General features: G+C 33.5%; 1 protein-coding gene and 1 long non-coding RNA gene across 6 annotated transcripts in view; one reads left to right on the top strand and one right to left on the bottom strand.

Annotated features, from left to right (window-relative positions):
* Positions 1–14,288, top strand: part of LOC118152263 (uncharacterized) — a 317,803-nt gene that overhangs the window by 111,891 nt on the left and 191,624 nt on the right. The window lies entirely within an intron of this gene.
* Positions 1,615–14,288, bottom strand: part of NAA11 (N-alpha-acetyltransferase 11, NatA catalytic subunit) — a 230,093-nt gene continuing 217,419 nt past the window's right edge. The window contains exons 2-3 of the transcript XR_004740841.3: positions 1,813–1,881; positions 1,615–1,728 (exon numbers count right to left, since the gene is read on the bottom strand). The gene's annotated coding sequence lies outside the window, so the exon portion shown is untranslated. The remainder of the gene's footprint in view (positions 1,729–1,812; positions 1,882–14,288) is intronic.

Raw genomic sequence — 14,288 nt, 5'->3', positions numbered from 1 at the left:
TCAGATCTGCTTTGAAAAGCAATTCTTCCATACCACATGGCTCTTGTCCTCATTTTTTTTATTTAAATTTTTGGCCTGTGCTCAAATACCACTTTCTCAGAGATTGCTTGTCTTGACCACTCTATAAAATAGTATACTGTGCTCTCCATTCCCACACCTCACATTGCTCTTCCATTTATTCAGCCTTAATTTTTTTCTACAGAGTAGAGCTTATCACCACCTGACATATATTGTTATTGCTGTTAGTTTCTTGTCTTTCTCATGCCATCAGAATGAACATGCCATGAGTTCAGGGACTTGGTTATTATGTTCACCGGCATACCACTGACAACTAGAACAGTGCCTCACATGTATTAGATGCAAAAAATATATATTTTTAAAATAAATCAAAAAAGAATGAATAGATAATGATATTAAAGTGCTATATTGTTTCTTGCTTTATTGCATATTAATGATGTTAGAAAGACTACTAACTAATTTAAGCTCCTTACACAGCCCCCAGGGATTTGTACTGTCCCTAGCTTTCCAGTTTCATAAATTGTCTTTTTATTTCTTTTCTTGTCTCCCATGCTTATGATTGCTGTGCTTGGACAACTTGGAGATCCCAATGGTCCTCTGCATACATATTACTGCATCATGCATCTGTGCCTTAGCTCATGCCTTTCCCTCTGCCTGGGATAACTTTTTCTCTGCACTGACTTCTTTACCTGGATAAGTGTACCAGCCAAGATTTAGTTTGTATCTCATATTTCTCTCAGAGTCTCTAAGACTTTCCTGGCTGGGGAAGGTGCTTCTTCTCTGTGCTTTAATTTTACCCTGCAAATTTTAAATATCTGTTTTTTACCTCCTTGCTTTTGAGCTATTTGAAAGAAGAAGCGAGTCCTTTGTCTCTTTGTATTTCTGGAATCTCCCACAGTACATGGAATGCAATAGGAACTCAATAAGTATTTGTTGAACTGAAAGAAAACATGTTTGAAATTTCAGATGGTTTATTTCTTAACATATCTGAACTGTTTCCTTGAAACGGACAGCTAACCTTTGTTTGGCAAGTTTTATAAAATCTTTAATCCATTAACAAAGGCAGACATTTTCATGGCTGTTTTGTTTTTCATTTCTCAAAAGCAAATCATTCTTAAAAACTGATTTGAACAAGAGGAGAGGTTAAGTGGTCTGGATGAGGGAAAGATGGAAATGAATGCAGATGCAAACAATCCCTCCTCTAATCATGTTTTCCCATTGCACATCTCAATTATCTAGGGATGTGTATTCAATGGTTGAGTTTTTGCTTTTGCTTTTTCTTCTTCTGCCTGCATTCTGAGAACTGATCCCTGGAGATGAAAAAGGAATTTGAGTAAAATGTGAAGTTGTCTTTTTAGATCTTGAGAACACTCTGGTGAAAGATTCAACCAAAATGAAGATTTTGGATTATGTGGTTTTTTTTCATTTATATTTGATGCTTTGGGTACTTTTTACTGGGGATAATTCAGAGTTGGCTGAACCGTCAACTATCCAACTAAATATACCCTCTGAGGAAAATTTATTCTTTGCACTCCTTTGCCTTTCTATTGTGATGAAAGGGAAAAAAAACAACCAGAGATTCAACGGGCTGTAACTTTAATAGGTCATTCCAGCCAGCGCTTACCTTCACAAAATTCTGATAATACAGGGAAGACAATACAGTGATCAAAAGCAGTGATGAGATTTTTTAGCAGCATTAACCGTCATGACCTAGCAAAATGAAAGAAAATGGTTTAACAGAACTGTCAGCTTCAATATAGCTAATAAAGGCATGGATAAATGTTTATTACATACCGGAGACAGATCATTTCTGTACAGAAATTGAGGATGACCTTTACTGATAACTCTTATCTGCCTGATATTCTGAGAGAGAGGGAAAGAGAGGGGGGATGAGAAAAGCATATTTACTGATATTTATAAAAGGAGAAATTATCATTTATAAATAAAACATTTTAACAGTGATTATCTCAAGTCACCCTCTTGCCCTCACTTCCACCACCATAGACATACCTCATGAAGGTATAGCAGATATTCCTCTCTAGGGGACCAAATGTGTCTGAAAGTAGCTTTGGTAAATTCAGGGAAATTCTATCTGAACTCATTGTCTTAAAAAGTAAAGAATAGGAGCATATAGATATGAATAATTGTATTGTTAACTTTGACTTTTATTTTATGATATTATAAAGGTATTGCAGTTATGTACCACTCTTTCAATAAAACGATCTCAATAATAACTATGGGTTTCAAAGAAATTAATAATAATAAATCCATGTCCCTTCTGCCATGATAGTCAAATTAACTGATATTCATAACATGTTTAGAACTTTCAAAATATGCTGTTATTTAAATACCACTAATTTTTGGTAAGATTAGTTTTGTTCCTACTATGAAATTGTTAGTGATGGTGATGGCAGAGGGTTTTGTTTTTGCTTTATATTTTTTCCGTTTCATTCCAAGAGGAGATTTTTTGATAACTTAGTTCAAACTGTTTATAATTTAAGTTGAATTGTTATCAAAACTGTAAGTGAACATTTGATGCAATAATTTGGGTAATTTAGGGAAGTAAAAGTAAAATATTTGCCTGAAACATATAAACCCTAAGCTCGTTTTTTGTTTAGCGTTACATGTCAAATCTTATTATATTGTTCCTGGAATAGTTCTATGCATCTGGTGGCTCCCCAGTACATTTTAATTAATGACAGTATTTATGACAGAAACGGAAATCTTAGACATTTGGGGATTTTCCTACATATTCTTGTTTTTGAATATGTTTATATATTCAAAGGACAAGTGTCACTCTAAACTTAAATTTTTCTCCAGAAGGCATAAAACCTAACATACAGAGTGGAGAACAGACATGTGGCAAATGAAACTCATTTGACATTGAAATGGACAGTTCTTGTTTTTTAAAATTATATGTGATTTAATAATGGAGGTGGCACTAAACACTCCGTATCTTCTTAGTTTTATGGCTAAATAAAATGTATTTTCTTTTACATTTTCTTTGTATTTTTTCAAACAAGCTGCCAACAACTATTTTATACACTTAGTATATAGATGATCTGCTAAAGTGCTAGTTGAATTGAGGAGCCATTATAGGCACTTTATGCTTAAGAAAATAAAGTGTCTCTTCTCTCAGTCTTTCAGCTGCAGCTGTCATGAGTTCCCTTGGCCCATTTGGGCTGCTCTGAGTCACTGACTCTGCCACTATTAAAATAAGATGAGTTTTCCAGAATGTCAGAGGGGGCTTGTTTGTCATTTAATATTGAATATAGACTCCACTAAGGCTGAAAAGCTAAAAACAAACACGATCTTGCAGATGAGGGAAAACAACAATTTGTGCCTTGTCATTAACATGTCATTTTCTGCCTCCGACCCAGTTTCCACACCAAGTTTTCCTCTAAGTACTATTTTTCTCTTGACGTGATGCAGGAATTGTTGGGAGATACACACACACACACACACACACACACACACACACACACAGAGAGAGAGAGAGAGAGAGAGAGAGAGAGAGAGGAGAAATGAAGAGCTGGTTTTCTTAAAAGATAAAATCATCAACAAAATTTTAGTTAGACTAAGAAAAAAGGATAGAATGCCCAAATAAATAAAATCAGAAATGAAAAGGGAGATGTAAGAACTGAGACCACAGAAATACAAAGAATCATTAGAGATTATTATGATCAATTTGTACACCAACAAGTTGGCAAACGTAGAATAAATGGATAAATTCCTGGATGCATACAACCTACCAAGATTGAACCATGAAGAAATAAATAAAACCTCAACAAAACAATAATGAGTAATGACATTAAAGTCATAGTAAAAAGTATCCTGTCAAAGAAGTATAGAACCTGATGGCTTCACTGCTGAATTCTACTGCACATTTAAAGAACTAATATCAATTATACTCAAACTCTTCAACAAAAATAGAAGAGGAGGGAATACTTCCAAACCTATTGAACAAAGTCAGTATTATTCTGAATCTAACCTGGACAAGGACACAACAAAAAAGAAAACTACAGGTCAAAATCACTGATGAACATAGATGCAAAAATCCTCAATAATAAACCAGCCAACTGAATTCAACAACATGTAAAAGAGGTCATTCACCATGATCAAATGGAATTCATTCCAGAGATGCAAGGATGGTTTAACATACTTTAATCAATAACATGATACATCACACGCAGAGAATCAAAAAGAAAAACCATATGATCATTTCAATAGATACTGGAAAAGCATTCAATAAAATTCAACATCCTTTTATAATAAAAACACTAAAATCACTGGATATAGAAGAAACATACCTCAAAATAATGAAAACTACATAGGACAGACTCACAGCAAACATTGTACTGATTGGGGAAAAATTGAAATCCTTTCCTCTAATATCTGGGACAAGACAATAATGCCCATTTTTACTGTTTTTATTCAATATGATAATGGAAATATTGCTCAGAATGATTTGGCAAAACAAAGAAAGAAATGGCCTCCAAATGGGAAACACAGACGTCAAATCAGTTTTGTTCACAGATGACATGGTCTTAAACTTAGAAAAAACTAAAGACTCTACCAAGAAACTATTAGGACTGATAAATCCAGTAAAGCTGTAGGATGCAAAGTCAATGTAGAAAAATAAGTAGCTTTTATATATGCCAACGGTGAATAATATGAAAAAGAAATCAATAAAGCAATCCCACTTTCAATAGCTACAAAGAATATAAAATATCTAAGAATTAATTTAATCAAATTAAGTGAAAGATCTATAGAAGGAAAACTATAAAATGCTGATGAAAGAAATTGAAGGGGACACACAAAAAAGAAGAAAGCTATTCCACGTTCATGGATTGGAAGAATTGATTTTCTTAACAATTCTACACAAATTTATGGATTCAATGCAATTCCTATCAAAATATGAATAACATTCTTCACAGAAATAGAAAAAGTCCTAAAATTCTTATGATACCACAAAATAACCCAGAATAGTCAAAATGTCATTATCTGACTTGAAATTATACTACAGAGCAAGCATGGTACTAGTATAAAAACAGACACATAGACCAATGGAGCAGAATATAGAACATAGATTTAAATCCATGCATTTACAGCCAACTTTTGTTTATTAAAACACGAAGAGCAATACAATAGGGAAGGTCAATCTCTTTAATAATGGTGCTAGGAAAACTGGATGACCATATGCAGAATGAAACTAGACCCTTTCATCTCACTGTATACAAAAATCACATAAAAATGGCTTAAAACTTACAACTATGAAACTGCTGGAAGAAGACGCTGGAGGAACTCTCATTGGACTGGGTAAAATTTTTTTGTTATAAGATTTCAAAAGTACAGACAACCAAAGCAAAAATAGACAAATGAAATTCCACCAAGCAAAAAGCTTCTGTACAGCAAAGGGAACAATCAACAAAGTTAAGAGACAAGCTACAGAATGGGGGAAAATATTTGTAAACTATCTCTCTGACAAGGGATTGATAACCGGAACATATAAGGAGCTCAAACAACTCAATAGCTAAAAACCAAATAATTCAATTAAAAATGGGCAAAAGATCTGAACAAAGCAATTCTCAAAATAGGACATACAAGTGGTCAATAAATATATGAAAAATGCTCAAAATTACTAAATATCACAAAAATGCACATAAAAGCTACAATTAAATATTACCTCATCCCAGTTAAAGTGACTTTTATTAAAAAGATAGTCAATAATGGGTGCTGGTGAAGATATGGCGAAAAGGGAACATTTGTACACTGTTGGTGAAAATGTAAATTGATAAAGCCACTGTGTAATACAGTATGGAGGTTCCTCAAAAAACTACAGATAGAATTGCCATATGATCCAACAATTCCTCTGCTGGATATGTATTTAAACATGATATCAAAGAGATATCTACACTCTCATGTTAACTTCAGCATTACTCATAATAGCCAAAATATGAAATCAACCTAAATGCCCATCAGTGGATAAATGGGTAAAGAATATGTAGTACATATACACAATAGAATATTATTCAGACATAAAAACTAATGAAACCCTGTTATTTGCAGCAATACCAAAGGTCATAATATTAAGTGAAAAAAGCCAAATTCAGAAAGACAAATATTACATGTTATCACTCATATGTGGGAGCTAAAAAAGTGGATCTCATGAAGATAGAGTAGATTGGTGGTTACTAGAGACCAGCAAGGGTGGAGGAGGTGGTGAAGAGGGAGTATTTAATGGGTACAAATATACAGTTTTTATTTATTTGATTTTTAAAATATATATATTTTATTGCGTTTTAGGTTTTGGGATACATGGGAAGAACATGCAGGATTGTTGCATAGGTATATACATGGCAATGTGGTTTGCTGCCTTCCTCCCTGTCACCTATATCTGGCATTTCTCCCCATGTTATCCCTTCCCAACTTCCCACCCCCTGCTATCCCTCGCCTAGTTCCCCACAACAGACCTCAGGGTGTGATACTCCCCTCCCTGTGTTCATGTGTTCTCATTGTTCAACACCCTCCTATGAGTGAAAACATGCAGTGTTTGATTTTCTGTTCTTGTGTCAGTTTGCTGAGAATGATGGATTCCAGGTTCATCCATGTCCCTACAAGGGACATGAACTCATCATTTTTTATGGCTGCATAGTATTCCATGGTGTATATGTGCCACATTTTCCCAGTCCAGCCTATCATCGATGGGCATTTGGGTTGGTTCCAAGTCTTTGCTATTGTAAGTAGTTCTGCAATGAACATTCACGTGCATGTGTCCTTAAAGTAGAATGATTTATAATCCTTTGGATATATACCCAGTAATGGGATTGCTGGATCAAATGGAATTTCTATTTCTAGGTCCTTGAGGAATCACCACACTGTCTTCCACAATGGTTGAACTAATTTACACTCCACCAACAGTGTAAAAGTGTTCCTATTTCTCCACATCCTCTCCAGCATCTGTTGTCTCCAGATTTTTTGATGATCGCTGTTCTAATTGGCATGAGATGGTATCTGAATGTGGTTTTGATTTGCATTTCTCTAATGACCAGTGATAATGAGCGTTTTTTCCTATGTTTGTTGGCCTCATATATGTTTTCTTCTGTAAAGTGCCTGTTTATATTCTTTGACCACTTTTGAATGGGCTTGTTTGTTTTTTTCTTGTAAATCTGTTTTTGTTCTTTGTAGATTCTGAGTATCAGCCCTTTGTCAGATGTGTAGATTGCAAAAACGTTTTCACATTTTGTTGTTGCTGATTCACTCTAATCATTGTTTCTTTTGCTGTGCAGAAACAATGGAGTTTAATCAGATCCCATTTGTCTATTTTGGCTTTTGTTGCCAATGCTTTTGGTGTTTAAGTCATGAAGTCCTTGCTTATGCCTATGTCCTGAATGGTTTTGCCTAGATTTTCTTCTAGGGTTGTTATGGTGTTAGGTCTTATGTTTAAGTCTTTAATCCATCTGGAGTTGATTTTAGTGTAAGTTGTCAGGATAGGGTCCAGTTTCTGCTTTCTGCACATGGCTAGCCAATTTTCCCAACACCATTTATTAAACAGGGAATCCTTTCCCCATTGCTTGTTTTTGTGAGGTTCATCAAAGATCAGATGGTTGTAGATGTGTGGCATTGCCTCTGAGGCCTCCGTTTTGTTCCATGGGTCTTTATCTCTGTTGTGCTACCAGTACCATGCTGTTTTGATTACTGTAGCCTTGTAGTATAGTTTGAAGTCTGGTAGAGTGATGCCTCCAGCTTTGTTCTTTTTGCTTGGAATTGACTTGGCTATGTGGTCTCTCTTCTGGTTCCATGTGAAGTTTAAGGTGGTTTTTTCCAATTCTGTGAAGAAGGTCATTGGTAACTTGATGGTGATAGCATTGAATCCGTAAATTACTTTGGGCAGTATGGCCATTTTCATGATATTGATTCTTCCTAACCATGAGCATGGAATGTTTCTCCATCTGTTTGTCTCCTCTCTTATTTCATTGAGCAGTGCTTTGTAGTTCTCCTTGAACAGGTCCTTTACATTCTTTGTTAGTTGTATTCTTAGGTATTTTATTCTCTTTGTAGCAATTGTGAATGGCAGTTCATTCTTGATTTGGCTCTCTTTAAGTCTGTTATTGGTGTATAGGAATGCTTGTGATTTTTGCACATTGATTTTGTATCCTGAGACTTTGCTGAAGTTGCTTATCAGTTCCAGGAGATTTTGGGCTGAGATGCTGGGGTCTTCTAAATATATGATCATGTCATCTGCAAGTAGAGACAATTTGACTTGCTCCTTTCCTAATTGAATACCCTTTATTTCTTTTTCTTGCCTGATTGCTCTGGCCAGAACTTCCAGTACTATATTGAATAGGAGTGGTGAGAGAAGGCATCCTTGTCTAGAGCCAGATTTCATAGGGAATGCTCCCAGTTTTTGCCCATTCAGTATGATAGTGCCTGTGGGTTTGTCATAAATAGCTTTTATTATTTTGAGATACATTCCATCAATACCTACGTTATTGAGAGGTTTTAGCATAAAGAGCTGTTGAATTTTGTTGAAGGCCTTCTTTGCATTTTTTGAGGCAATCATGTAGTTGTTGTCTTTGGTTCTGTTTATGTGGTGAATTATATTTATAGACTTGCGTATGTTGAACCAGCCTTGCATCCCCAGGATGAAGCCCACTTGATCGTGATGGATAAGCTTTTTGATGTGCTGCTGCAATTGGTTTGCCAGTATTTTATTGGACATTTTGCATGTATGTTCATCATGGATATTGGCCTGAAGCTTTCTTTTCTTGTTGAGTTTTGGTATCAGGGTGGGTTTTGGTGTCAGGATGATGTTGGTCTCATAAAATCATTTGGAAAGGATTCCCTCTTTTTGTATTGTTTGGAATAGTTTCAGAAGGAGTGGGACCAGCTCCTCTTCTAAATATGTCTGGTAGAATTTGACTGTGAACCCATCCAGACCTGGGCTTTTTTTGGTGGGTAGGCTATTAATTGCTGCCTCAACTTCAGCCCTTGTTATTGGCCTATTCTGGGTTTTGTCTACTTCCTGGTTTAGGCTTGGGAGATTACAAGTGTCCAGGAATTTATCCATTTCTTCCAGGTTTTACTGGTTTATGTGCATAGAGTTGTTTGTAGTAATCTCTGATTGTGGTTTGTATTTCTGTTGAATCAGGTGATATACCCTTTATCATTTTTTATTGCATCTATTTGATTATTCTCTCCTTTCTTTTTTATTAATCTGGCTAGTGGTCTATTCTGTTGATCTTTTCAAAAAACCAGCTCCTTAATTTATTGATTTTTTGAAGGTTTTTTTGTGTCTCTATCTCTTTCAGTTCTGCTCTGATGTTAGTTATTTCTTGTCTTCTGCTAGGTTTTGAGTTTTTTTGGTCTTCCTCTTCTAGCTCTTTCGATTTTGATGATAGGGTGTCAATTTTAGATCTGTGCTTGCTTCCCTTGTGGGCATTTATTGCTATGTATTTACCTCTAGACACTGCTTTAAATGTGTCCCAGAGATTCTGGTGTGGTGTGTCTTCATTCTCGTTGGTTTTGAAGAACATGTTTATTTATGCCTTCATTTCATTCTTTATCCAGTCAACATTCAAGAGCCAGTTGTTCAGTTTCAATGAAGCTGTGAGGTTCTGAGTTAGTTTCTGAATTCTGAGTTCTAACTTGATTGCACTGTGGTCTGAAGGACTGTTTGTTATGATTTCTGTTCTTTTGCATTTGCTCAGGAGTGATTTACTTTCAATTATATGGTCAATTTTAGAGTAGATGTGCTGTGGTGCTGAGAAGAATGAATATTCTGTGGATTTAGGGTGGAGAGTTCTGTGAATGTCTATTAGGTTTGCTTGGTCTGGTTCAAATATACAGTTTTTTTATGGAAGACATAGGACCCAGTGTTTCATAGATCAGTAGTATGACTGTAGTTTAAAATAATCTACTGTAATTTAAAATAATCAAAACACCTAGAAGAGAATTCAAATGTTTCTAGCATAAAGAATAGACAAATATTTAAGGTAATGCATTTTTCAATTATACTAATTTGGTCTTTAAAAATTATAGGAATGCATTAAATTATTACTTTTGCCCGCCCAAAGTATTTCAGCTGTTTTTAAAAGCTTATTGCTTCATATGATGTTTAGAACAATGATTTTTGAGTTCCAAAATCCAAACCAAACCAAAACACAATGTGGAAAATAAAAACTAGATTTGGAAAGTATCTTTTACTTAGATTATATTTGTAATTTAATATGAAAAAGTTAAATATTGTAAACATTTGATCTTGCTATTATATATAACTAATTATTTTTGTGTTTTGCTCAGCAAAATTTAAAACTTTTATAGGTAGGAATTTCTCACATGTTAATGTTAGTGTTATTTTTAGGTATTTAATATTTTTGATTTATTAAGCATTGAACTTTTTTGGTTCACAAATAAAAATTATGTATATCAATTACAACATGATATTTTGAAATATGTATATATCAGAAAAGGCTAAATTGAGCTAGTTAACCTATGCATTACTTCACATATTTATTACTTTTTTGTGGTGAAAACACTTGACATATATTCTCTTTCCAGTTTCCAGAATACAAGATGAAAATTGAATATTTTTAAGTGGTTAGTTGGTATGTTAGAATGTCCTTGAATTTATTTATGTTCTATAAGTAGCCAGATTATTGAATTCCTGTGTTTTATACATTTTTTCAGTGACACTCTTGGGAGTTTCTTAAAACACATCTTCCAAAAAAGATTCTTTTCTGCCTTTCCAGAAAAGAATCTTATTTGTTTATTTTTGTTTCATTGTATTGATTCGAATTTCCAGGACAGTGTTTATAACAGTTATGATATACTTATTTGACTTGAATGGAAATCTTTCTTTTGTTTTGATGTAATGTGAAGTGTCATCTTTAATTTGAGATTTGCTTTTTCAATATATTGAGAAATAAGTTGTTTATTCATAGTTGCAAAATGTGTAACTCAGAACTGTATCTCTTTATCCAATGCCTTTCTGGCCATTGATTAAAATGTACATATAGTTTTACTGTTTTTGCTTATTTGTGTGATAAAACAATGTTAAGATACTGAATAATAATTCAATTCTTTCAAGACATCTTGCTTGGTCAGAGTAGAATTTTGTTTTGTAGTTTTATATGGATTTGATATTGTTACCAAATTTTGACTTTATTTTTTTACTAACTTGACTAAATAAATTATGTTTTTCTGTGCTATGGAACAGACACGATCAGTTCCTGAACAGATTGGAAGAACTTCCCCATAAAACTGTCTTTGGGAATTAAATCTTTGGAAATCTAAAAATGTACTTTTTTCTTATTTTCTAGAACTTTGTGTCCTCGATTTTGGTCATTTACATATTTTCTTGTAAAGTATTCAATATCATAAAGGTTTTAAATTAATTTTCATAAAATTATTGATACTTCTTTTATTTAGTAATTATTCTATTTCAAGATTTCTGTTTTTAAAATTAATTTTGGTAGTGAAACTTTTTTAAGAAAACTGGTGATTTATGAAGATTTTTTAAAATAAGCTTAATTGACATATAATTTAGGTACAATAAATTTATTCTTTAAAGGTTGTTACATTTTGACAAGCATGTACATGATTACATCCATAGTTAAGATACTGAACAGTTCCATCATGCCAGTAAGTTTCTTTTTACCCCTTTTAGCCAATATCTACATCCCTCACCCCATCAGTGTTTGATCTAGTTTTATAACTATAAACTAGTTTTGCCTATTCTAGAATTTCATAGAAATAAAATCATTCAGTATGCAGTCTTTTTAGTCTTGTTTCCTTCATGTAACATAATGTTTTTTAAGTCTTTCACATTCTGTATATTAGAAGCTAGTTCCATTTTATTGCTGAGCAGCATTATATTATATTATATACCACAATTTCTTTGGCCATACACTTCTTTATGGGTATTCAAAATGTTTTCAGTTTTCAATTAATATTTATAAAATTGCTTAGAATATTTGAGCACAAATCTTTGTGTAAACATTTTTTTTACATACCAAGTGGAATTCCCAGTCCATATGGCAAATGTATGTTTACCTTTTGAAAGAAATTATCAAACTGGTTTCTAAAGTGATTTTAACATTCAGATTTGTACAGAAATATAAATGAGAATTCCAATTGTTACATATCATCACTAACACTTGGTATTGTCATAATTATTTAGCTATTCTAGTGATTGTGTAGTGGTATCTGATTCCTGTTCTACTTTGTATTTCTCCAATGATTAAAAATGCTAAGCATCTACTTTATTAAGGCATAATTTGTATTACAAGTTATACATATTGCAGGCATACAATTTGATAAGTTTTAACATGTAAACATTCATTAAACCATCACATAATCAAGATAATGAACATGTATATACACTAACAATTTCTTTGTGCACATTTGAAATATTTTTTCTCTACTGATGTGTATTCCCAGGCAACCACTTATTTTTCTTTTACTATAAAGAGTTTCAATGTTCTAGAATTACATATAAGTGGAGTGAAATATTATGTACTTTTATTTGTTTTTCACTCAGCATAATTATTTAATTTTTATCCACATTATGTATATAATAGTTTATATCTTTTTATTTTGGGGTCGTTGTCCACTGTATATTTATATCACAGTTTATTTCTCCATTCACCTGATGATTGACATTTGGATTATTTCTACTTTTTTAGCTATTGCAAATAAATTGCTACAGACATTTGTTTTCAAGTCTTTATATAGACATGTGCTTTCATTTCTCTTTCATAAACACATAGGAGCAGACTCACTAGGTCATGGGTTAGAAGTATGTTTAGCTTTTTAAGAAACTGACAAAACAGTTTTTCAAAGTGGATGCTAGATGACATTAACCTATATCTAGAAAACCCCATAGTCTCGTCCTAAAAGCTTCTTACACTGATAAACAATTTCAGCAAAGTCAGGATACAAAAATCAATATGCAAAAATCACTAGCATTCCGATACATTAACAACAGTCAAGCTGAAAGCCAAATTAGAAACAAACTCCCATTCACAATTGCCACAAAACAATAAAATGGGAATATAGTTAACTATGGAGATTAAAGAGCTCTACAAGGAAAACTACAAGCCACTGCTCAAATAAATCAGATATAACACAAACAAATTGGAAAACATTCCATGCTCATGGATAGGAAGAATCAATGTTATTAAAATGATCATACTACCCAAAGCAATTTATGGATTCAATGATATTCCTATTAAAGTACCATACATTCTTCACAGAAATAGAGAAAACTATTGTTAACTTCACCTGGAACCAAAAAAAAAAAAAAAAAAAAAAAAAAACAATAGCCAAGGCAATCCAAAGCAAAAAGAACAAAGCTGCTGGAGGCATCATGCTACCCAGCTTCAAACTATACTTCAGTAACCAGAACAACATGGCACTGGTACAAGATACACAGACTAGTGGAACACAATAGAGAACCCAGAATTAATACTGCACAACTGCAACAACCTGACCTTTGACAAAAACAAGCAATGGAGAAAGGATTTCCTATTTAATAAATAGTGCCAGGAGAACTGGCTAGTTATATGGAGAAAATTGAAACTGCACTCCTTCCTTACATCATATAGAAAAATCAACTCAAGATGATTTAAAGACTTAAATGTAAAACCCAAAACTATAAAAACCCTAGAAGAAACTCTAGGCAATACCATTCAGGACACAGGCACAGGCAAAGATTTCATGACAAAGATGCCGAAAGCAATTGCAACAAAAGAAAAAATTGACAAATGGAATCTAATTAAGGAACTTCTGCAAGGCAAAAGAAATTATAAACAGAAGAAACAAACAACCTACAAAATGGGAGAAAATTTTTGCAATTGATGCATCTGACAGAGGTCCTATTGCAATAGCTAATGTGGAACTTAAAAAATTTACAAGAAAAAAACCCCAACCCTATTAAAGAGTGGGCACAGGACATGAACAGACCCTTCTCCAAAGAAGACATACATATGGCCAACAAACATATAAAAGGAAGCTCAATGTCACTGATCATTAGAAAAATGCAAATCAAAACCACAATGAGATACCATCCCACACCACTCAGAATGGCAATTACTAAAATATCAACAAACAACAGGTGCTGGTGAGGTTGTGCAAAAAAAGGGAGTGCTTTTACACTGTTGGTGACAGTGTGAATTAGTTCAACCATTATGGCAGCCAGTGTGGGGATTCATCAAAGATCTAAAGACAGAAATACCATTTGACCCAGCAATCTCACTACTGGGTATATA

The sequence above is a fragment of the Callithrix jacchus genome, chromosome 3, assembly GCF_049354715.1.
Source record: "Callithrix jacchus isolate 240 chromosome 3, calJac240_pri, whole genome shotgun sequence".
Taxonomy (NCBI): Eukaryota; Metazoa; Chordata; class Mammalia; order Primates; family Cebidae; genus Callithrix; species Callithrix jacchus.
This window is presented reverse-complemented; position numbering and strand designations above follow the sequence as displayed.